At 40.7% G+C, this 26,568-nt stretch overlaps 1 protein-coding gene across 8 annotated transcripts in view; it reads right to left on the bottom strand.

Annotated features, from left to right (window-relative positions):
* DAB1 (DAB adaptor protein 1) overlaps positions 1–26,568 on the bottom strand; it is a 639,464-nt gene that overhangs the window by 146,913 nt on the left and 465,983 nt on the right. For 4 of the 8 annotated variants that reach the window (XM_083619364.1, XM_083619365.1, XM_083619366.1 and 1 more), the window contains one exon: positions 18,195–18,311. The exons of 1 other annotated variant lie outside the window; for it this stretch is intronic. The gene's annotated coding sequence lies outside the window, so the exon portion shown is untranslated. Of the gene's footprint in view, positions 1–2,596; positions 2,743–18,194; positions 18,312–26,568 lie in introns of those variants that run through there. 3 more of the 8 variants (XM_083619368.1, XM_083619369.1, XM_083619370.1) reach the window with 2 other exon arrangements.

Genomic DNA, 26,568 nt, shown 5'->3' with positions numbered 1-26,568 from the left:
TTTCCTTCCCTTTCCCTTCCTCTTAACGGGGCTTTGCCCCTCTGGGGCTCCAGCCCCCGGGCACTCCTGTTGTGGAGCTTGCCGCTGCTCTCCCCTTTCATTTTGGTGGTTGGTTTTTCTGGCTGCAGTAGCAGCCTTGTGCCTAATACACGACTGTGGGCAAGTGCGTTTGTCGCTCCTTTAGCCCTGTCGTTAAGTCCTTTGATTGGTTTCATAGCAGCGAGAGTTCCCTCTCCCTGCCTTTATTGTGCTCCCTTTCATTTTAGCTGGGTCGTGTATTTGTTAAGGGCGGGAAAAACCTCTGTTTTGTTCCAGCCGCCATTTTAGGTTACAGGGTCTGGTTCTTCCTGACTAGTTTTGGCAGGAGCGCCATTTTGCATTGGCGGGAGCCCCACCTTTTTGAGGCGGGAGTGCCATTTTAAAGGCCTGGGTCTTTTTGTGTATTTGTAATTAGCATTCCCTACACAAGACAAAAGGATCGTGATGCCTATTAAAAGGAATCTCAATCCTGCTCTCCCTTCTACTAGGGTCATTAGGGGTCCCTCTCAGTCACTGCATTCTGTGCCAGCCCATGTGGTTCATCAGCCTACGCTGGATCGCTTAAGTGCAATTATGGCCAATATTGGCTCAGACCCTGCTGCCATGACTCGCTTTAATACAGAACTTGAGTCACTGGCTCAGCAGTTTGGGAGGCAGCCTGATGCTCAGCCTGGCCCCTCCACGTCCTCTACTGTTTTTGAGGCTCATGGTCCTTTGGATGTGAGTGAAGGGAGTGAGGTTTATGATCCTTCTGAGGCTTTGCTGTCTCAATTTCAGCCTTCCAGAGTACCAGTCCCAGCTAGTCCTAGGGGTCATCCTAGGAGCATGGGTGCTATGGTGCAGCAGGCCTTTCGGTCAGGGCTGCCTCGTTCGCAGTCGGCACCCCCAGGTTCGGGGAGTTCAGGGCTTCAGCCTGCACAGCATGTGGGAAGGGGAATGTTCTCCCAGCCAAGCTCCTCACATGTTTTTAGTTCGGTCTGTTCCTTCGAGGGAGGCACTCAGTGTCCAGTCTTTGGAGGAGGATCTCCCGGTGCCTAGAGTCCCTTCAACTGGTGGCAAGTGGCAGAGGAGTCATCGCTCCAAATGCAGGGCCAAGAGGTGGAGAGATGGCGATTCCTCCTCTTCTACTGGTACGTTTTCTCAGACCTCTGATGATGATTCAGACACAGTTCTGGGTTGTCCAGTAAAGGATGCCAAGAGATATTTGTCACTTCACCCGCTTGGGGACAGTCCCTTCCTGGTTCACGAGGCTGGGTCCCTGTTAAGGAGGCATCAATTTGCTGCAGTAATGCGCAATGCACCTCATTCCTTTCATATTGGTGCAGCTACTACTGCTGCGCACTGGGGTCTGTCCGTCGACAGGATCAAGGATCTGGGCCACTGGAAATATGAGGTATACAGGGGTTATGTTTGGATTCGGCGCTGAGGTGCAGTTATTAATGTTGTTTTGTTCATTCCTAGGTCCGCCTGCCCTGCACGTCTGGAGAGTCGGGCACAGCATTGTCCACTGGGCCAGCAGGAGGGCAGCGGAGTCTGGATTCGGACGCAGGCTCAGACTCCTCGGCCACGTGTGTGTCTCCTTGGTGTCCATACAAGGAATGCGTTGGGAGGAGCTTCTCCCGATGGTGCGGGTGAAGGTGTCTGCGGAAGGCACACCTGCGGCGATGGTGGTGCAGCTGGGTGACAACAATTTACTGGAAGCTCCCAGCTTGAGCCTGTGGACCCGCATGCAGGAGGACTTGGAAGAGTTGAAGGCAGCTCTTCCTGGACTCAAAAAAATTTGGTCGCAGCTGTTGCAGCGACGTGTGTGGTGTGGTAGCCGATGCCCAGCTGCCACTGAGAGGGCCAGGAGGCGTGTGCAGAGCGCAGTGGCCAAGAAGGTTCTGGCCTTGGGTGGGATGGTGATCCATCACCCGGGCATTACCTTCCGTGATGCGTCCCTTTACAGGCTTGATGGGGTTCATCTGTCTGTGATTGGGAATGATTTGTGGCTGACCTCCGTGTCAGCAGGGTTAAGGGATTGGTTACAGAGTCTCAAAATGTAAGTTAGAGCTTCTTATGAAGACACAAACTATTCACTGGGTGAGGGTACTCTTCCAAGGAAGCTTTACAACTGAGCTTTGCTCCTGCTGCCAAATTATCTCTGCATTCCCTGTCTGTCTACCTCTTTGAGGCTGCCCAGATATCATCCTGCAAGGTTGCTTCCAATGTAGCTTGCCAGCTTCTGCTACCTGCACTTCCTGTACTACTCACCCTCCAAATGCACCCAGCTAGGCAATTGTCTATATAACAATTTAAAAAGCCTTGTTCATGAGCACATCCACCACAAACCAAACCATGCACCCTATGCGTACACTGCATTATCTACAAACCTGGTTTAGTCCTGAAGTAGCTCTGTGAACTTTAACATGCTTTCAGTAAGATAATTATTAGAATACATAGTCTTTGAAACACTGTCTTAAAGTACTGGTATTATGCTTGGTAAATGAAAACTCCCATTTTCCAACCTCCTGTACACTGAAATAACTAACAAAGGAAAGATAACTTTGTACGTTACCAATGCTACGCTGTTGCGACTTATTGTGACAAGCTGAAGGGATTTTCTCCCGTCTTTCGAAGCTCTGGATTCTGTTTTTACAAAACGAAATAGAGACTAAGGAATGAGAGGGGGCAAAGTACACAGCTAAGATCAGAGTATGTTGTAATTAAGTCTGTTAAATGTCTACTAAAGTGTAGCTGTGCTGGGGAGAAGTGAAGCTTACCCAGTCACAAAGAGTCATCTCCAGAGAGAACCAGGGGAGGAGGAATAAATACCAAGAGGTAGTTTTTTACATGAATTTGAACATACTCAAAGTCAGAGCTTTCAAACCCACTGAAGACATAGATGCCAGCTTTCTAAGCTGGTACAGACATTATGTGGAGCTAAACCACAACTTAGTGTTGTATGAATAAGACAAGCCTTTTTCAAGGCGTCTCCCTCTTCCTCTGGCATGGCCACAAATAGTTGGATGGCTTTGTCTTCCTTTTATTATTATTATTTTTAGAATGTAACCCTTTGTAAGTTGAAAGTTGTGTGTATGTGGGAGGGAAAAAATACTTTGTGTGTGGGTTAGTTAGGGTTGCCATATTTCAAGAAGTATGCAAAAAAAGGGGGGAAAGGGGGAAAAGGAATTCTGGTTTACTTGCAGAAGACCCAGGACAACTCAGAGACAATGGGAGCATCTCCACCCCCATCGTTCACTGAGATTCAGCTCTGAGGGTCTTCTGGCGGTTCCCTCATTGTGAGAAGTGAGGTTACAGGGAAGCACGCAGAGGGCCTTCTCGGTAGTGGCACCCGCCCTGTGGAACACCCTCCCATCAGATGTCAAGGAAGTAAACAACTATCTGACTTTTAGAAGACATCTGAAGGCAGCCCTGTTTAGGGAAGTTTTTAAATATTTGATGTTTTATCATATTTTTAATATTCTGTTGGGAGCCGCCTACAGTGGCTGGGGAAGCCCTGCCAGATGGGTGGGGTATAAGTAATATGTTGTTGTTGTTGTTGTTGTTGTTGTTGTTGTTGTTGTTACTATTATTATTATCATTTCCCCTAAGACTTATAAATATGCAGTGGGCCTGATTTTCCTCAGGATGCCTACAGACTGTGGTTCCGATGACAATCTCCCACCCACCCCACCATATAACCCGAAATTAAATACTGCAATGAAAGAGCACAGCCATGACTGCATGCTACACATGCAGCATAAAGTTTAGTTTGGCCTTCAGCTGCTTAAATCAGGAAGTCAATCTTCACAAAAATAATTTCATTCCCAAAGGTTCCAAATGATGTACAGGGCACATTTGAGTCAGCTATTAAAAAAATGTGCTTGACTTAAAAGTTAACAAATTGAACATCTGTTGAAATTAACTCATCAAAAGTTTTGTGAACAGCTTTTAGAAATTAGTATCAGATATTTTGGGATAATTATTCTGAGTAAAGTTATTTTGCAATACCTTTAGTGTGATCACAGAAAATGAAGCACTATTCACAGAGTTTTAAATAATTTTTGAGCACATGAAACATTCAAGCTGCAAATTCATTTACTAACATGACAGCCAAAATGTAGGCCTAGTGCAAAACCCCCCACAAAAAAGACCTTATCTTTTAAAATGGTAAAAAAACAAACAAATCAAAACTGATTAATATGGAATATATAGTTCTAAAGTTTAGAATCTAAACCTCGGCATGCTGGAACATATATTACAATCATTATTGGTCCTTTTCCTTCTCTGTGTGTGCATGCAATAAGTTTATTGTAGGCTCTGGCCACACAACCCATGCATCCTAACAACAATAACAACTCCCCTTTCTTCCATGGAAGCCCCCTGTCCCAACACAGACAAAAAGAATAGGTGTGCAGTGGTAAATCATCAACAGAGATCACCATTGCAGTAGAGATCAAAAACTAGACAGCTCGGGTAGAATGAAGGATGGAGCAGATGGATAACATGCCACAAAAAGGCATACACATTTTCAGGTCACCCAGGTAGTTTACAGTGAGGAGCCATTCACCTTCTCCTGTCATGCTATAGTTTATTTTCTCCTGGAAAGCAATTACAGGACAAATGCCAAGCTACAGTAGGTATTTTTTTTTTTCCAGTAGCAGCAGCAGCATCTGGTCTCTTGGCAGACTCCATGGGCAATTTTACTGGCAGTTTAAGTATTGCCTTTGGGTCAGTCACAGTGATATTGTTCATGAGCTGTCTGGCAACAGCTTCTTCCTAGATGTCATAATCCTTTTGATTTACTTTCAAGGAATTATAATGTTTTATCTGCTTCAGAAAGTGTTGACCTTAAAGGCCTCTGGAGGACATCTAAGGAAACATGGCGGGGGGGGGGGGATACAGGCAGCAGCAGCAGCAACAGCACTCTCAATAACAGTAACCAAATGCAAAACATATTGGTCTGATGTTATTCATTAATCTATTTGGCTATTTCCCATATAGCCAATGAGCCACATTCAACCCCTGGACTGAACCATTATGGCTTCCGGATCATCTCCTTGAAACATACATAATATATTCCACTGCTCCAAAAATCATAGTAGTAGCACTCACTGATGCAAGCTCTTTTACCCAAGTCCTGAACCTGAGCAGAGAAAATTGCAGAATACCAAGCTAGATTAATGGGAATGCTATATGGTTAGATTGAAAGTTAAATGATGGTAGAGAGAAAAATGCTAATGCGAGGCAGAATAGCAGGATATGCATAGTTTAGATAAACTGCGCACACGTCTAATGCAAACATCACATCCTGGTTCACCTTTGAAGTCTGTCTCGGTTCAAAGGCAAAGTCTGACTTTCTCAACTCTTGAATGTGGGACATCTCTTTTAATGAACGGACACTACGTTGCCAGTTTGTAAGAGTGAGTGAAGAAAGAAAGAAAGAAAGAAAGAAAGAAAGAAAGAAAGAAAGAAAGAAAGACCCAACCAAAAACCTTGAGTTTATTGACTCAAACACTCGGGTAGCTCTTGGCTGCATGACTAAGGCAGAACTAACAGCTTAATTTGTTCCCATTTTAAACGATATACAAAAGAAAAAAAATCTTTTTCAAAGAATATACATTAAGTTTGAGGTAATATAAAGAAGTGTCTGTGGACAGCGCTGGCCCCCGGCCTCTTAACTGAGATGGGCGCACAACCCTAGAGTCGGACACGACTGGCCCGTACGGGCAGGGGTACCTTTACCTTTACCTTTAATATAAAGAAAAATGGCTTAATTTGTATGTCATGGTAAACCATACTTAATGGTTTATTGTGAATGCTGTTTTCTGGGCAGTCTTCTCACCAGCAAACATTGGTTACAGTTTATACTTTTCAGGGAGTGAAACAAATCACAATCCCTGCTTCAGACATAAAGCTTAAGACACAGACCATGGATTGTTTCCTCTCAGTATGAGTGGGGTGAAGTCAGGTGGTCAACACTGGTGCATTCACAGCAGTCCTCTAACTATGGTTTACTAACATGTTGTTGTTTAGTCGTTTAGTCATGTCCGACTCTTCGTGACCCCATGGACCAGAGCACGCCAGGCACTCCTGTCTTCCACTGCCTCCCACAGTTTGCTCAGACTCATGTTTGTAGCTTCGAGAACACTGTCCAACCAACTAACTGTGTCTTACTAACATATGCAAGCACATATGCCTAGGAATGCCTAGAGGTTTTTGCTTTGTAACTATGACTTTTGAAAAAGATTTTATTGAAGGTGAAGGCCAACCAATTAACAAACAATATAAAAAGAAAATAGGAACTAAGAATTACAGAAGCAGTACGGAGTTTATATTTCTAGCTGAATGGAATGGGTGCCATACAGAGATGCATTTGGATAATCCAATTTCATTCTGCTACTCAGATATGCCTCTTGCTTTTTCCATACTAAAATAGTAACTAATTATCCCTGGTTTGATTATCTCCCCCTAATGCTTTTGCAGAAAATCATCAGCTGTTCTGCTCTTCATCATACTTAGATATAAGAAAACTAATATGAATCACATTCATTAATTCCAAGACGATCTGCAATATTTCACCTTGTGAAACACATCTCTATTGGATTTCATCTTTTGAATCACTTCTATAAAAAATGTAGATGATATAGTTACTTGAAGACTGCCAAATGTTCTTGATAAAGAAAGGCGCATAGCACAATAAAGTCTAATCAATAAATGAAACCCTAAATAACAGATGGCCATATAGCAGCCGAAAAGAGATCGTGCTCATCATACAAGATACATTTGATTCATTAGTGTGTGTTTTAGAGCTTTATAAAATGGACAGTTTCTAGCTTGAATGTGATTACCAGTGAACAGGGAGGCAGACCAGGGCCTTTCATAGATACCCTGTCCCTTCTTAGTGACAGGCAGAAGCAAAAATAAATTATAGAAACCAGGCAAAAAAGTGCCTATAAGCAAGAGCTGTCTCCTGCTTTTAGTTTTTTGTAATGCGGCCAGATCATTACAGTGGCTCAATAATTAAATAAATAAATTTTGGCTCAGAAGTATAATGTCCTTGGCATAAAAAAAAAATCAGTTGCTAATTTAAGTATCCAGCACCTAATTCACAGTAATGAATAAAATGCCACTGAACTTCAAAATAATAATAACGATAATAATAATAATAATAATAATAATAATAATAATAATTGAAGCCTAGTAATACAACAAAATGAGGATTTGTCTCACACCTTGAATAATTTATTTTGAGTAAAGGAGAAATATAGCATGTCCTCATTACTACCCTTGGTATAGTTTATTGAGATCTAAGTGTAACTGTCATCAAACCGTACTTCTAATTAGAACAATGCTTTGGAAACTGGGGACCTCAGACTTTTTTTTTTTTTAAAAAAAAAAGGTTTCTGAAACAACACATTTCTTCTAAACCATCTAGAATCGTTGGGCGCTGGGCCTGGTGGAATTTTGGGATGTTGACTGGAGCCATGTATTTTAAATTCCTCACATGATGGCAGAGAGTACGGACTTGGGCATAAATCTTCCTTGAGCACTGCTGCCCTCCACAAGATGGAGGAATAAATTCTGAAGCAGGGAGCCTGTCCAACACATACAGCCTCCTCTTGGAATATCAGGGTTCTAAATCAAGCAGGGACACTTCACAAGTAGAAATGATTCCCTGCTGCAGAAGTGACCCCTCCAATTTGCAGAGTCTGGGAGGGGTGGGGTGTCAGGGGACAGAGCTAGCACACTTGTGATTGTTCTCCTTCATTGACTGAGGCTTTAGAACACTATTGATAAAGCTTCTTGGCAGTCTCAGGAGCTAAAATATACTCTACATCAAGGCAAGGTCAGGTATGTGAGTATAGAAAGCCAGGTCAGGATGGTGGGTACACAGTGTTCAACTTAGGGACACTTCAGATGTTTTCAACTGTGCAGCCTTAAGTCATATCACAAGAAACTGACCATGGAGCAATGCTGATGAGGTAAAAGTGAAATTGTCAAAATGCAACAACACAAGAGTGTAGCCAAGATCATACTCCTGAGCCTACGTAGCACAGGAATTAAATATCCATCTTATTTATTGATGCAGCAAAGCAGGATCCTGCTCAAAGTCAAGAGCATGGGTAGGCAAACTAAGGCCCGTGGGCTGGATCCGGTCCAATCACCTTCTAAATCTGGCCCGCAGACGGTCCAGGAATCTGTGTGTTTTTACATGAGTAGAACGTGTCCTTTTATTTAAAATGCATCTCTGGGTTATTTGTGGGGCATAGGAATTTGTTCATTTATTTATTTTTTCAAAATATAGTCTGGCCCCCCACAAGCTCTGAAGGACATTGGACCAGCCTCCTGCTGAAAAAGTTTGCTAACCCCTGGTCAAGAGAGTAGCACCAATAAGAACAGCACTTGGATGAAGCATGGTCGAAAGGGCTGGGACTGGGCTTGGCCGATTCAGACTCCTCCTTATCTAGAAATCCCTATTTCCTGCCAACTTGGAGAAAGTATGGCGTCCAATCAGTCTTTGTCTGAGATATAGATGTTCCTGTGCCTAGTCCATCATCCTCTAATATTGCACAGGTTATGAGAAGCTCCCTACTTCCCTAGCATTTACCAAGTAGGAAGGTCTAGACTTTAAGTGAGCTTATGATGGTGGCAATCCCAATGCAAGAAATAAGATAAGGCCCCCAAAAACCCTATAAATGAACAACATGCTAAGAGTTCAGGTATTTTCTTTTGCAATGCATTTTATTATTACTGGGAGTGGGTGGGGGAGAGAGAACACATCCTCTGGATGCAAGGTTAAAAAAAAAGACATTGGGACTTAATGTTCTGCTTAGTTAAGGGATAAGTAAGCAGCAAGCACCAGTGTGCTTCTGGCTGTGCAGTCTGCAGGGACTGAACTTGCAGTTTGTGATGCTGGAGAGAACAGGATGATGAAGGGGAACCTTGTTTGCACCCAATAAAGCACTGGAAAGCATTATTATAATTCATCTGAACTCACTATTAATATTGTAAAAATCCTGGAGGAGGAAGAAGGGGAAAGAACTAGGATTAAATAAAAAAACGGATTCAGGTGTTTTACAAGATGGCTCACTGATTATGCATGATTCTGATATGCAACATATTCAGAGCTTTCAGGATACATGTCAGCCCCATATTTCTAGGAAAGCTGTAGTCTTCTGCTTGTTTACGCTCCAAATCTTGCCACCACCATTCCCCCCAAATCTGTAGCCATTGCAACAGAAGGAAGTCATGTGTCACTTGTGCTGACTGAGTGACTACTTGATGCAATTGGAATGATCTTTGATAGCCAATTCATTCTTGTTTGGTCTGTGTCACAGCTGGTGTTGCTTCCCCCCACCACACCCCAATTTGGTGAAGCTTTAGATGTCAAAGTTTGAAAACCCTGTCATAAATTCTTATTTATTTTTGAAATGCTTTTCTTTTTAAACCTCCTGACACTTAAAGTAGTCCATCTTAGGGGGTGGGATAAGAAAAGGCATTGCAGAAATCATGTGATCGGAGACAAATTACCTATAGCCTCTTCTTTGCAAATGAAGTAGCTACCTAATACTTCTCAGAATGCATGTGTTTGAGCTTAAATTAGCAGACACAGATTTACTATTTTTCTACCTATTGGCGCCTTCTGGCAGGATGATGCAGACAATTTGCTTACAATTATTATGTCAAAGACAAAAGCCACAAAATAGCCCCAGAAGCTACCACTTGGTAAATGCTTATCTTAATCTATTCTGTCATATATTGCAATAGGCTGGACTATACTAAGACTGGACAAAATCCAAAATCCAGTTCAACAGTTGTAATTTGTTAATTTTGACACAGGAGAGCAATAACAGAGGCAAACCCCCCAAATGGTACTGAAACAAATCTTCTGACACAGCACAACTGTGAAAGGTAGAGTTGGGTGAATCTGCCATTCTTGGGTTTTTTCAGTTTCTCATCCAGCTAGTCTTAAATTCATTTCTCTGCATTTCCACGTGCAATTAAAAAAAAAAATTAAGAGTCCTCATAAAAATTCATCAGCATTTCAGTGTTACTTTCTCCTAAAATACACATTTTCTGTGCAATTTTGCTTATTGACATTTTTGCAAAGCAATTTCACATAATATATTTCACAACATTATTCTATGTTATTTTCATTAATATATAGTTCACGCCAGCAAATGCATTTTTGTACACATTGCTAACTATTGCAAAAATTTGGAGAAGTGTGCATTTTGAAGGATGACTATGTTTCAGTTCCTATATGGTTCTGGAAAGTACAGATCAGGTAGTTTCACACTTAAATGTGAACTGAACTGGTTTTCTCCTCCATCCCTAGGAAGGATATATGCCCACTTGTTGAAGTTAGGGAGAATGCACAGGACAATTATGACACCTTCAAGTTCATATGGGTTTGTGTGCCTTTTGAGGCCCTCGGAGCTGTGGAGATTGATACAGTTTGAACCACTTTCAGATTAAGAATAAGGTTCTCAAGGGAAAGCTTCATTTGGAGAGATAGAGACAGCTATATCACAGCTGAGACAGAAAAAAAGCCACCCTGACCACACTGGCATAATTCACAAATTTGCTTCCACAGATCAGGATTACTGCGCTGCCAAATAGTTTACAGTGGTGTCCCCATAAGCTGATGAACAATAGTGCAGAGTTACAGTACATTTCTTTGGATATTTGTGAATATATATGCATACACAAATATAACTAACCAAGAACATACTGTTATGCGTTTGGCCATCTCAATCATTGTGAATGAGCAGCTGATGAATAACAAGGCAGAAATTTGCTAGTGATTTTCCAGACCTATTTTCAAGCAGAGCAGGGTGTAAATATTCAACGAAAGAAATGACTAAAGAACGGGAATACCTGATGTTTTTAAAAAGTTTTTAAAAAGTCTAGGAACCAACAACAACATTTTACACAGACTATTTGTAAAATAAGTTGACTTAGATTTAAAGGTCAGTTTTTTATAGCATAGAGTGCTTGCATCTCTGTAGTGCCCTTAAACTCACTTGCACACACTTGCAACCTTGGTGTTAGTTTATCAGAGCAATCATTAAGCTTTGGCACTTTGAGGCTGATGAGTATTACCTAAGCCAGCACTCTTTGGAGCTAATCGTGTACAATTTAACATTATCAAAGCACAGACAGTCCTCATTCAAGCCAAGTGTGAAAGTTTTTAAATTAGCTTTCACAGTTTGATTCACAGACAGCAAATGTAAACTGGCACTGGATTAATTTTTTCTCCCTGACGACAATCTGGAACAGAATAGCCCAAAGGCTATTGTAGGCCATTTGCTTTAACTACTACTGAAGATTCACAATACAAGCTGAGTTCCAACTGGGACTGAAGCTCTAGGAGAAAAGGGAAGCTTAATATTATCCTCATTAAGCAAACCACTGTGTGTTTTGAAAATAAGTCCTTTAATTTTGTCACTTTCAAGTAGGTCTAGATTTCTCTTTCAGTTTTAGGTTTCTAAGGACAGGAATGGACATCATTATCAACAAAGAACTTCCATAACTCAAGAACCTGCACATGGGGCAGTTACAATGATAATCAAGGTGCTCAGGTACTGGAAGCAAGAGGAAGGAGCAAAGTTAACTGGGCAGGAAAACTAGAGGAGAAGTGAGCATTAAGATCACGAACTGGGGATTTCATACCAATACAGGTAGGATGATAGACTGGATGAAACTTAACATGAAAATGCAGTAATCTCCACAGGGAGGCAGATCCTATGTAAATAAGAGTCAATAAAAAGAAATGAAAGGCCCAGGTAGGGGCAGACGGAAAGTGATGGGAGCAGAATGCCCAGGCAAGGCAGAATGAAGAAAATGTCAAGTCTATATATGGCAGCTATAAAGTGATTTCCATGTTTCTTCATCAAAAGGGATACATAGATCTGGGAAAGGTGCTAGTAAAGGAAAACTAACATGATGAGGGAGATGGAGCAACGCCCCTCTAAGAAAAGGTTACAGAAACAGTGGAGTTTTAGTTTAGAAAAAAAAAAAGCAAGCATGGAGAGACAGGACAAAGATATGTAAGATTTATGCATGATGTGTTCAAGGATGACAGAAATAAGTTTCTCTCTCTAATTCTAGAACCCAAAGTCATCCAATGAAGCTCATGGGTTGGAGATTCAGGACAGACAAAGGGAAAGACTTCTTCAGACAGTGCATAGTTAAACTATGGAATTCACTACTACAAGATGTGGTGATGGAAGATATGGAAGATATGGCTAGCAATGGTTCATAAGGGCTCCATACTACCTCCAAACTCACAAGCAACATGCTTCTTAAATGCAGCTGCTGATGAACAATAACAGTAGGACAGTCTATTGCATTTATGCCCTGCATTTGGACTTCCCATACATATCTGGTCATCCAGTGTGGGAAAAGTATGCCTAACTAGATAGACCCTTGATGTAATCCAGCAGGGACCAGGTTAAGTTCTTACATAGGATGAGACAACATCAGCCCTAGAGTCTTCAGGAGTAGGAATAAATACTTATCTATTTGGAATTGAGAAAGAAATCTGCATGTGATTGACAGGAAATGTGCCAGGGTGACTGATGTAGTGGAAGTGTGGGTGAGAATATGCACTTGTATAAATGATGGTGGATAAATTGACTTTTAGATGGGTGCAGGGCTGACAGAGGAGAAGTAAAACATCTGCTTCACTAATACAGAGGCACAGATGTCACTGCTGATGTTGTTGCTCTCTAGTTAGGGGGTAGAGCTACTAAGGGTCAGACGGCTTGAGATAGTAAATGTTTTATTTTCATGGTAAACCAGATGCTGGAGGATATGAATTTTATGTTTGCCACAAATATTCCCTCCAGTTCTAAAACAGTCCAATTCCTGCGACACAAATATCTGAGTCCCAGACCAATGTATAATCTTAGCTCTGTGTGGAAGTCTTCATCAGTGTTTACTGATATATTATGCATGCAGTAATAATTAGGCCCAGTGAGCTGGTTCAAGTATCTTAGAGCCATCTAATTGCTGGATGGTGTTATTTATTTAGCAACAGTGTTCCAGCCACCGTTCTATGCTCACTGGCCTTCAGCAGATACTTATTGTAATATCTCAGGCTATTGAAACTCATAGGCAAAGTATCAATAACTTTGGCAAAATACTGTACGGTCTTAGATTTAAGCCTGGTTTACACATGTTGGAGAAAGAGTTGGGAATAAATTAGTAGAGTTCTGAAGTGGTGAAATAAAGTATTCTATCTGAGAATGCAGTGTTTGCCAGGCATTTCTTGCATGAGGAAGCTTTCAAACGAATACCCCACACCTGCAGTATCAGTGGTACAATGCATTATACTGCCTCAAAACTTCATTCTGCTGCTTCATTCATCATCATCATCATCACTACTATTATCAGCTTGACACATAAGAAGATTCAAAGCCACTGACAAAAAGCATAAAGATTTGCATAAAATCATGGGGAAAGATGAACCAGGAGTGGAATATGGCTCAAATAATAAATATGAGGTACATTCTTTTGCATAGTTGTCCACGCTCAACAGCAACACAAGCACAAACCAGAATTGTTTATATATTCTTTATATATAATGTAAGACACAATAGGATGCACTAAGTTCCTAACAAGTTCAAAGTTATTAGGCACTGGTATTATTTACAACGATGCTTCATAATAAACTTCAAGGCTATTGGCCTATACTTTGTCACATAAGTTTCTTTTTAAAGAAAAAATGTTTACTTAAAGACATGTAAGTTTGAAAAATATGCTATTTATTTATTTAAGCAAATAATTTATATAACCCTTAACTACCTATGACTGTGATCAAGCACAATAATAGCATTACTTAAATATCACTGAAGTAAAATACAAAATACAAATTTACTCTTCACATTTGTATTCCCTGTCCACATAGAAGGGCAGCTTGCAACAGTAAAACTAAATGCAGGACACAATATATAACAATATTTTTTTTTTAATAAAATGAACAGGACAGATAGAAACAGGTCAACAAACAATGACCAGGCTAGGCTATTTGAGGGCCAAATGTTACATTGTGCTTAATGTGTAGCTATGTCTTTAATTATTGGTGTCAGGGGTAATGATTGGTATCCAGATTACAGCATATAGGGAGGGAAGATTTATCTCTCCCACGTTCAGCCATGATCAAAATGACAATATTTCCCAAGGCATAGCTACAAGAATTAGAAAAATGTTCCCACCGGCACCAGTAGGAACTCCCCCCCTCCCAGCATTGATACATGGGGAGATAACCAAATTTCATCCTGATTGTGGCTTTGCTTGCTGTGATCCCAATAACACTTGAGGACCCTATGCATGAAATTAAAGAAACAGCATAGATACAGCTGCATGTCACACGTGTAGCATAGGATGTGGTTTGGCCCTCTGAAGGACCTCAGTTGAGTACATATATACTCAGACCATTTTTGATGCAATTCTCTGACGCAGTGATTCTGAGTTTGTTGCATGTCATTTAGAATATCCTACTGATTCATCATGTATTGCATGCCGGAAACACCAAATAAAGGTATATACTTTTGTTTACACTGCACAGATCACAGAGAGCTTCCACACCAGTTTGTAAACAACATGCTGCATTTTAATGAGATGAGACCTTTTGTTATTGAAACAAAAAAAGCGCACAGATGCACTGGACCTAAAGTTCTAGTGTGGAAAAAAACAAAAACACAGCCTTTGATGGAAATGAGTGGTCAGGCTATTTGTAATGAGATCCAGGACCTTTCACTCTAGGTCACCAATTGCAATCCCTCTAGACTAACAGTCACTCAGAAGCTGTGACCACCTAAGAACTGTTCAATGCCTGTAAAGTGTCAGCAGTCTCATTTCCATTTATAATGTGCCAATGTCCACTTGCATCAAATTAATTCTAGGCCAAGTATTGAACTGGGAAAGGAGGCAGGAAGAGGCCTTATTCCTGGGAGAAGCAACGCGAAATGAAAAGAGCAGAGCACCACAGAGTTAAAGGAGCACAGGCAAACGGGGGGGGGGGGGGAGTTTATAGAAGACAGCTCCCTCGCAGAATTAACAGCAATATGACTTATAACAGGGATGGGGAGCCTGAGGCCTAGGGGCCCAATGTTATCCTCCAGGCCTCCCTAATCTGACCCTTGTGACCGTCTCTAAGCTACCTCCTCAGTTCTACTCCACACATTCCTCAAGAGCTTCTGAAGAATGATATTACCTCTTGTTTGCTGGATGGGGGGTGGAGAGATCATTTGCAGAAATATCTTCAGTTTTGCATACTTCTATTTCTGTATTTAATCTCCACTGACAGACTGGCACGTCTCCCGAGTTGTGTGGGGGAGCAGCAAATAAGCTCTTCAATAGTACATGAAGTGGCTGAGGAACCCATAATGCAGGATTCAGGAGGCCTTAGTCACTTCATGGCTGCTGGTTGCTACTCTTAGCATCATATACTGAACAAAATCAGAAAACCATTTCCCAGAGACCAAACAGTATTACTTATATCATTTAGTTCTTATAAAGAAGTTACCATTTATATACACATTGGGATTCAACTCCAATTTATTCAGATTAGAGAGACAGGGGAAAATTTCCATGCCCATGATCTAGCAAGGGTCTGTTAGAAATCATCACATCAGTAAAACATATTTGTTTACAAATCCTCCCCCATAAAGTTTAAGTATTGTTGCTCTTACCAGTAAACTAAGGTTTTGAGGAAACTGGCAGTAAAAGTAGGGCAGCTTATGGCTTAGTGGCATCTATGATGTGTCAAGCAAGTGATAAAATGGTAGTTTAAAAATGGGTCAGGAGAGCAAACAAAAAGATAAATGGAAAATGAAGACCACAAATCTTGCAAAGATGCTACATAGCTCATATAAAAATAGTAGACAATCTAATGAAGAAGCAAGGGCTTTGGTTAAGAGGGGAAACTCTGGGCTTTTACTCAAGACCTCTTAATGTGTATTAGTTACCCTTTAACCATCTGTTGTACTCATAATCAGGATGCTTAGACTGGATTTTCCTCTACTCTTCTAATGCATGCTTATGGATGAAGCAGGAATTCTAATCTGCTATACAGCTGATTCACATTCACATATGAGAAAGCTCCTACACGGAAAACGCTTCCTTCAAATAAATGAGCTGAAACTTGCATGTAGAGCAGCATGTGATCAATGCACTTTTCATTAACCCATGGTAGCCTTCCAGGTAGGGATTTTGTTATAAATAAGGAGACCATTGAGCACTGTAATTATGGAACCAGTACATGATACATACACACCCAAAAAATAAAGATTAAATATTTGAAAGTACAAGGGCATGATCATATGAATGCTGCAACCAAAAAAAGGAAGATCTATACACAGCTTCCCATCTTAGTTTCCCAAGATATTTTTACAGATGAGTTTACACATGCATATTACATGATAAAAGTGTTAGTGTGGCTTCCATGGTTAAGATAATGCCAAATGAGATAAAATGTATAATTTGTAAGAACAGAATGCTATAATCACAGTTTTGTATGTTCCAGCTAGCAGAGCTGACTGCACACACTCTTCTTACTCAAGCAAACAATCAGCACATGAGTGTGTTGTGGCTATACTGAACAGTAAGCACTAAAAAAGAAAATAGGATAAAATTTACCTTTGGCTGTATGTGCTTCTCTTTCCTCCCCGCCCCCATGGGCCTGCTTCCTATACTGCACCTACTAAAAACATGATTACAACATGTACCCACCTCTTGTGGGCTGAGGCAAAGACATGCAATTTCTAGCCACTAGCTCATTCACAACCAGCTGCCTCATATATACAAGCCCAGTTGAATAAAGGAAGCTCTGACTTTTCTGAAATGCAGTCCAGTCTCTTATCATCTTTTCAGAAGAATTGCTAAACATCTTTGGGAGCAAACAAGAGAGAGAAGAAAGGGGATTGGGCTGAGTTTGACACCGCCTCAAATGTTGTTCCTGCAGCTAGATGCTTTACTCCGCTTTTATGGCTCTATTATCACTTCACAATGAACCTTTTTAGAAGACAGGAGCAGGTGAGACATGTGCTCTTTCTGCCTTTGGCAAAAGCTCTAAATTAAGTGGAATATCTCTTGCTATGTCTTCTGCAATGACAAGAAAACTCATGGTGATGGCTATCTCTATGGGGCATCTGGAGTAAGGCTAGTCAACCTAGGGTAGACAACCCAGCAGATGAATCTGTGGACCCCTTCATTTTATCCTTAAAGACACCACATTTATGTTGTCCATACAGAAAAACACAAGAACATATTAATGTTAGTGACTCCATCTGGGTAAACAACCTAAATTTCTATTTTGGATTGCTACTGCCTGCATTCCAGAACAATGCTAGTATTTTCTATATAACCAATTAAAATCCCACAATAACGCAAATCAAAGAGGAAAAATTCTTACTACCTTTTAGAGCTTTTTATTATTGCAAGTTACAGCAAAGTTGCAGCAGGTATATCTGTTTCTAGGATTTCACTCAACACTCTTTAAAGTACTTTGTAGAAAGAAAATACAGCCTCAATAAAATTTGTTTTCTATAACAGCATGTTGCCCCATCTTCTTTAAAAAAAACCTTCTGTTAATACTTTTTTTCTTATTGTATTTTAAGGCTGCCTTCCAAAAACCATAATATAAACTTTAGATGATGTTACTTCAAACCACTGTCAACTCAGCGGTGCAAATTCATTTATTACAAGGCACTGTAGTACAGTACAGCTCTGATGTCTTTGAACATGCCTGTTTTACTTTTGTTTTGATTCAGCATTTGAAAATTGTTCCTATTGATCTACCTTCTCAGCCAAAATGCATTTGCTTTTGTCACCAAGACAAATAAAAAAACCCCAAGCAAATAAAAAAAGCAACCTGTGAATGTAGTAAGGTGGTTCTCATCTCACAGTCAAAGGGTGCAAAGAAAATCTCCACGGAGATCAAAACCAATTAACCCACAGTCCTTTCGGTTCTTATGACTCCTCTGAAAGTCAAAAGGATTGAATGTACTACATGCAGTTTGAGGAGGAATTCTTCGACGGTTTGGATTTTTGAAAGGACATCACCTCCTTAATACATTTGCTAGGGGTAGTTTGCACTGATTGTGATCAATGTTTTATTCTGCACTGGTAGCTGATGAGGGAAGAACAGGCCATATACTTACATTCCCCACAATGCATCATTTTTGCTGCGTCTCAAAACTGGCAGCAAGCGGGCACATCCAATAGTGTATTACTTCCTTCTCTCATTCATGACGGTGTCACACACAGGCTCTGCGATTCTGAAAAAGAAGCATTTCCCAGGTTCTGAGGACAGAGGTTTCCCAACCAATCCATCATGCTTTGTGTGCTAATGATAGATTCATGCATAAGAGACACCATAAGCAGTGCAAGGCAGCAGGCATGAAAAGGAGTGAATCAACTGTCAACGGTTGCGATCTGAAGGACTGCAAGGCTGTGATTAGAATTTTCAATCACAGCTTCCACAATTCATCATGTTATTCAGGAAAGGATGAAGGGCTCTCCTCTCACCCCCCCTTTTTTAAAAAAAGCACACACCAGAAATCTTCCTTCATCGTTTCTCTCACCCAACCCCCAACCTCAGTATTAGCATAATAAGTTTCTAGGACACGGGATTGGGGGGTGGGGTGGAGAATACAAAACTTGCTGGTTTACATGAGCTTGAGAATGTATTGGCTACTTGTTGTTTGCAGGAATAAAAACCGCTGTAATAATCTCTTTAGGCACACTGATGAATTTTGGCAGAAATCAAGAAGAGTCTCCCACTTCTCTCCCTTGAGCTTCAGGTCATGTACCACATACATGCAAAATTCCAGCCCAATGACCCTGGGAGGGTAGCATGAGGCATAAAGAAACATATCCTCAGAATTTGCTTACAGTCCTCCCACAGATAATTTTGTTTTACGGTCTTTAAACAAAGTTACACATTATTTTTGACATCTGACCTAATTTATAAGGAGGTATTTAATTTATCAGGCATACTGCAGATAACACAGAATGAGCATATACTCTGCAGTTACAGTAACCAGGATTGTATACATTATATGATTCTGCTGCTCAGCAATGGAGATTGATTTGGGGCACATGTCACACTGCAGTGACATCCACAACTTTTGCAAATTGGGCAAGCAATAGCATACCGAAATCCTTGTGCCATCAGAGTCTAAAGAGCCAGAACCAGTTTCACGGGTGAGTGGTATTGTAGCACTAGGAAGAACTTTCTGCCAGTAAGAGCTGTTTCACAGTAGAACAGACTCTCTCCGAAGATGGGGAAGGGGAAGTGAGTTGGACTGGACAGCCTACAAGGTTCCGTCCAATTCAATTATTCTACCTGCTCTTTGGGCACGAAGCCTGGAAGTTACATCCACCTACTAGTTGGCTTTTGCCTCAGTGCCTGCTCTTCGTCTTGAAGAAATAGAATCTGCCCAATCTAAGGAACCTAAATTATACTCCTAATTTAAAAGCAATATAGAAAATACACAATTAGTGTATATATGTGAATGTACACAGACAATGACTAAGGGAAGGATGCTATCAGTTGTGTCAGCAGATCACAGTAAAGACATGACTCCTAGACAGACAAAACCTGAGGTCTCGCTCAAGGCAATATTTTTTGACAAATCCCCAGGCTGGATTTTATGACATTCCTGTGGAGTACAAAACACCATGATGCATGGCACACATGTTAAGATTTTTGAAACAACTATTCTTGAGGTAAGCTGACATTACTGTGCAATTCATAAGCTGCTAAAACTTTGGAGGCATATTACAGAACATGGTTGAGAATTACTTCAACCTGTATTCTTCCTTCAAATCTCATAGCTAATCTCTGCTTTAGTGCCCAAACAAATGTAAAAATAGCCTAGAAATGGAATATCTATTTCTGTTCCCTAGAAAATATCACTTGCAGGAAAAGCATACTACAGATACACAAATCCTCTCCTTTCAAATAATCCTTCAGTCTAATCTTCCAGGGACCTATTTTGATCTTTCCCTTGGCAAGCAACATCCCTCAGCATTTGCTAACTGTTCCAGATCTTTTGAGCAAGAGGTCAGCTGTAATTCTGACAGCTAGCAAGCAAAACATGTGTGGATAACTACAAAGGGGGTTGGATATTAACATATTTTAACCCAGATTGACAGTTGAGTTGGTGAGATTATCATTTCGCTGCTCTGCCATGGGCCCTGATATTTAGTGAACCATTTCAACACTCTGTCAGGGGTGAAAAAGCCATTGTATTTGGCAGCAAACCTCTCTTGTTATTGGGAGGAAAGAGGGGGGAGAGTTCTCACATAGGGCTACTGTAATCAACAGAAATAATGTAAAGCATGGAAGAAAAAACAGAATTAGAAATCTTAACCAGTATAAACAATTGCTAATTTAAAAATAGGAAGGAAGGAAGGAAGTCACAAACAATTGTTCCTGTGTGGACCCTTTTCAGAGATTTGTGGAGTAGGTTGGGCTTTACTTTCATACCTGCCCAGGCACTTACTGAATATTTTTGCTCAGGAAAGTCAAAACATGTTAACAAAGTCAGCTGCAGGGGACCATGTATGGACTGGCACCTACTGCTGAAAGAAGATACTAAACCCCATAATAATAATAATAATAATAATAATAATAATAATAATAATAATTTATTTATACCCCGCCCATCTGGCTGGGTTTCCACAGCCACTCTGGGCAGCTTCCAACAAAACATTAAAATACAATAAAAAGCAAAATCTGGCAAAATTCCAAAAAGTGCTCTGAGATTGAGGAAGAAAAATGGAAGCTTCTTCCAGAAGGGAAGAGAAGCATTTGAGAAATTGGATAATTTATTTCAGCACAGCAGTAATCCAGCTCTACAGTAGCCACACCAGACTCTCGGAAAAAGCACAAGGTTTCCAATCTGCTCCTCAAAGAAACCTGACAGTTATTGATTATGCATGAAAAAATAGTAACACTGGCAATGTACACCAACTCCATGGGGCACACAGTTGGGGTTGCTCAACAAACTTCTTCTGATGGGAATAAATTTTAAAACCTCTTGGTCATCCTTACGTTACATATTATCACCACATTAGAAAATAGGTCTTCTGTTGGTTTTAGCAGTTATGATGAAGGTTATATCCCTAAATGTTCTCACATGCAAGGCCAAACTACACATGGCATTAAAAATGTCTTTGCAATGTATGGTTTTGTAAAATGTTTTACATCAGCTTTAATCATTGCAGTTGGCATAGAAGTGGAATTTAACCCTTTTCTTCTATGCTGTAGTCCTGGGGAAAATCCTTCTTCTGTAGCTGGTATTTGCTTTGAGGAAAAATCCTCTGTTGAGGCCAGAAAGCAGCACAGGAAGCTACCTTAGACCAGGAACCCCCAAACTCAGCCCTCCATATGTTTTGGGACTACAACTCCCATCATCCCTAGCTAACAGGACCAGTGGTCAGCAATGATGGGAACTGTAGTCCCAAAACAGCTGGAGGGCCAAGTTTGGGGATGCCTGCCTTAGACTAAGTCAGATTTTGGCCCACCTAGCTCAGCATTTCCTACACTGATTGACAGCTGCTCTCCAAGGTTTCAAGAAGGAGTCTCACACAGTCTTCTTTGAATAAGTCAGTGGTTGACCCTGAGGCCATGTGAATGCAAACATATGCTGGTGAGGAAGGTTCAAATTTCACCTCCGCACCAGTTGCAATCTTCATAAACTAATCCCTTTTCCCCTCTCAAGTAATGCTATTTTTATTTTTAAAACATTGAGGATTGCATACGAAAATTCACTTGACATCATGCCTTGTTTGGCCAACAAACTCACTGCCTGAATCAGCTGCTTTGATTCTTCGGGGAAGGCGGGGGCATTCAATTTAGCCAGACTCTAGCAGCCCAGTTTAATCAGAAAAAAAACTAGTAAAAGTGGGTTGGCTGGTAAAAATACAATTTCGAGCCAAATTACAAGTCAAATCCTATCCTGTTGTGCTCCCATGAGAGCGTGATAGAGTCTGAACTCTCAATTCCATCCCACTGTCATCCAAGTCCTACTACTTCCTTCCACATTTTTCAAGTATCTACTGGAAACTGTCTTGTGGATAAGGAAAGCTTATTATGATTCACTGATTTTATCTATTCACTGATGTTATCTACTGTAGCTGTAGCTGTAGTATTTTCCCAGCAAGTATGCATTTCTTAATGATACTAAGATATTAGTGAATTTTTTTAAAAAAAAACAACAACCTGAGCTTAACCTCTTCTGATCTTGCACTTGATACAGAGAATAGGTTGAAATAATGGTTACAGCAGTAACAGAAGACGGTGAAGACAGGATCTTTAGAGATACAACGAATCACGAATGGCCGAGTGCTTTCCTAGTCCTGTCGGCTGATTCATAGGAAACAGAATATATAGATTTTGATTCACCATTTTGTTACTGAAAATGCTGTTCCAAATGCAGTTCACAAAGAGGAGAGTGTCTTAAATATATATTTGGCTAGATTGGCATGGCTTTTTGCCAGGTCTGACTAACTGGGCACATTTAATTGACTCTGGCTGATTGGCTTTGATGCATAACTCTTCAGGTTTTTAAATACAGGGTGGAATCCTATTGGTGTCCTCCACTAACAGAAGCCATCTGTCAGTAGAACAGGGAGGAAAGCATATTTTGGAAAATCCCTGCACTACCAGGTGGTGCAAAGGGATGCAGCTGGAGGAGGAGAGTATGCTACCAGTGGGATGGAACCAAAGAGAGTAACACTCTGCTGCTCAAGGGTTCACAGACATCTGCAAATGGCTTTGTAGACAAAGTGAAATAAAATACCGCAAACTATTTTTTCTCTAAGTATTAAATTTAAAACCAAACAAAATGGTATCCAATGGTAGTTATCAGTTCTTACTCAAGTCTTCCAAGAATCATTTCCCCTCTCAAGTAACTGACAGCTTGGATGAGGCCAGAGATACTCGCCTGGATCACATGCCAAAGCACAACATAGTGCAAAAGTGTAATTGTGTGGACTCCGAGGGAGGAGATTTGGGACTCAGCTACATTAATAAAAAAAAAAAAAAAACAGAAGTTTGAATGTGTTATAAACATGCAACACCAGATGGCGCTGTAAAGCACAAAATGTTTCTATGCGGTTTTACATAGTGGTGCGTTTTTTAAATATATTATTTATGACTTATTTATAGCGAGGTTTTTTCTCTCTGTGTATATCCACCCCATGTCTGCTTCACTATTCCTGCTTATTTTGCAGCTGTGGTGCACTGAGAAAAGCCATGGCTTGATAGTGTACTATACTGAGCCATGACTTGATTTAATATGAACCAGGGCTCAGGGTTTGTGTCTCCTGAACATGAGCTGCAAATCAAAAAACAAACGCGCACAAAAATTGGTTACCGATTGTGCAGAGCTAAACCACAAATCCAGTAAGCCAAGTCAAGCAATGACTTAGCTCAGCACAGTGCAGTAGCAAAATGACTGGGGCAGAGCAAAACAGTCACAATCTTCTCCCCAGGACCCACCCTCCCCCCCCCCCACATCTATGCTAAGCCATGGTTTCACTTGGCATAATGCATGAACCAGGCGAATGTTAAGCAGTACACACATCCCTCTATAAACTAGGTACAAGCCTACACAAATAGATGGAAAATAGGCTAGAAAGGCAGACATATTAATCAACCCTGTTGGATTTACAAACATAGCAAAACATGACTTTTAGTAGGGGAGACAATAAGGAACTTTGTCTTTATTCTTGGTCAAAAAGGGGGTCACATCCCTGACCATGAGGTCATTTCCCCCCTTATGTCATACAGCCACTGACACAACCAGGCAAGTCCTACACAGCCCACTTGTGAATCCTGATACAACCTATTAAAAAAAAGCCAAACCCATGCTCCAAGGCAACAGGGGTAACAATAAAAAATTTGTCCTCAAAAAATGAACGTACCAAACGAATATTAAAGAATGCTTGCTACCTTTTGTTGCATTTCTTGTGAGGAAAACCCCCATCATCAAAGTGTGGAAAGAGTTCGCCTTGCCTATGTGTCTTGGTAAACGGCTGTAAGACAGTTCATACTGCCAGTTCAATTGATTGTCTGCAGTGTGTAAAAATGGGACAATTTAGACTGTTGTTATTATGCACGATTATTGTGATGTACAGCTCTGACCTTTCTGGATAATATCTTGACTGTTCCCTGCAGCTTACCTGCAAGAAAACAGCCAAACTCATTTTCCCTCAGGTCCCTCCTTAAACAAATAAATCAGTGTGCTCACTGATTGAAATATTTCACTACCCATCAAGTTTGCTCTCTCCTTCCATTCTCTCAGACCAGCCTCCCTGACCTCAGTGTCACAGAGCAGTGATTAAATTTTAATGACATATAGCATCCAGCAGTAAGTCTAAGTGAGTAGTTATGCACAAATAATGCAGTTCTGTATAAAATTCAGCTAAATGGCTGATATGACTTTGTGTATATTTTTAGCACAGCCAGTCAAAGTACTGGCAGTCCCCCTGTCCCCAACTCCTTTAACCTTTTTCTTTTTGCAACCCTCCCAACCTGATTGCAAGACATTAATTTTTGATGTCAGAAGACACTGGGTAGAAATTTGGATCCGACAAAGAAGAGTAAAAACCTTAAAAATCAGAAAAATGCATGTTTATCTTCCTCGTGATTTATGTAGCTAGTGCATCATAGAAGATTTTTTGTTTTTCTTTCTTCAAATTAGATCACAGAATCATAGTAGAGTTGTAAGGCACCCCCAAAGGTCATCAAGTCCAACCCCCCACAATGCAGAAATCTCAGCTAAAGCATCCATGACAGATGGCCATACAACCTGTATGCATTTCTTCAAATGAAATAAAAATGGAATGCATCAGTGTAATACAAGTCTAATGCAACAACAAGGCAGAGATATTTCAAAAGCATAAGGCTTAGATCCATAGAAAACTACATAAATGTTTCTCAAGGCATATGAATTAATATAGAGACAGAGCAATTTTAATGTAAAGATTACAGGTAGGTTTTGTGAGCATTCTAGATTTTGCTTCAGACATACCCTAAGAGGCACAGGCTATGTGGGCTTAAGGTAAAGGTAAAGGTACCCCTGACCATTAGGTCCAGTTGTGGATGACTCTGGGGTTGTGGTGCTCATCTTGCTCTATAGGCTGAGGAAGCCAGCGTTTGTCCAAAGACAGCTTCTGAGTCATGTGGCCAGCATGACTAAGCTGCTTCTGGCGAACCAGAGCAGCGCACGGAAACACTGTTTACCTTCCTGCTGGAGCGGTACCTATTTATCTACTTGCACTTTGACGTGCTTTCAAACTGCTACGTTGGCAGGAGGAGGGACCGAACAACGGGAGCTCACTCCGTCACGGGGATTTGAACCGCCAACCTTCGGATCAGCAAGTCCTAGGCTCTGTAGTTTAGACCATAGCGCCATCCGCGTCCCTTATGTGGGCTTATATATAATGAAAACAAAACACTGTATGTAATACTCAGCTACCTCCATGTCTTCGGTTAAATCTTCTGCCCACTTCTCCCTTACATGAGTAGCTGTGTTTCATAGGGAAAGTTACACACTCCAAACGAAAATTCTTTGGGCAAGGAGCGGAAAGTCTGGTTTCACATGACCAAGGAAACTAAACACGTCAAACTTATCATCCCCACAGAACTCTTAAACTACTTGGAAGGATATGCTGGCAGGATATGCTTAAGCATGAGGGCTGCCAATCAATATCTGCTATGGAAACCTGCATTTCAGCAGCAGGACCTACATAACCATGTGCAAGACTGAAGCCTGTATGGTCAGAATGTGCCCTTTCCTGCAACTCTGAATTGTCTGTGATCATTAGATGAGCCACATAGTCCCTTCCAACCTTTGTAAGTGTGATATTCTTCCTACATTCCCTTCACTCTGAGGATTAAGCAGACCCCTTAACATAGCTCTTATTCCTACTGCGATTTCATTAATAATACACAACTGATAACAAAAACTGTTTTACAAACCATAGTTGAAAAATGCATTACACACTGCAGAAGCAATGTTTTAAAACAACAACAACAATGCAATGTGACATTTTTGTTTCCCTTAACAGACATCAGGTACACAAACACAAACAGGACATGTCTCTGAAACTCTCCATAACATATAAAAAAACTGATACATATTTAGCTATGGTTTGGGATATTTGCTGGAAGGATAAAATGGGATGGTGGAGATAACCATATATGCCACCTTGAACTCCTTGCAGGAAATACAGGATATAAATTTAATTATGATATATATAAAAGTAAGGAAAGAAAACACAACAATAAGTGTGTAATATATTCTTTGCTTCCAACTTTTATAAACCATTTTCTTTTTCTCTAAGAGTGTTTTGGGGGGAGAGGTGGAATTACTACATACTGATTAAATTTTGATACAGTATTGGAGTTAAATAGAACAGCAGGCCACCAGTTGGCCATTATTATTATTATTTTTCATAATAATAATAATAAAATGCAAAGCAGGAAAAATCTTTCAGAAGAGAATTAAACCACTAGTA

Source organism: Podarcis filfolensis (genome assembly GCF_964270895.1).
Source record: "Podarcis filfolensis genome assembly, chromosome: 6".
Classification (NCBI taxonomy): Eukaryota; Metazoa; Chordata; class Lepidosauria; order Squamata; family Lacertidae; genus Podarcis; species Podarcis filfolensis.
The sequence above is the reverse complement of the archived record's forward strand: the minus strand, read 5'-3'. Positions and strand labels throughout refer to the sequence as shown.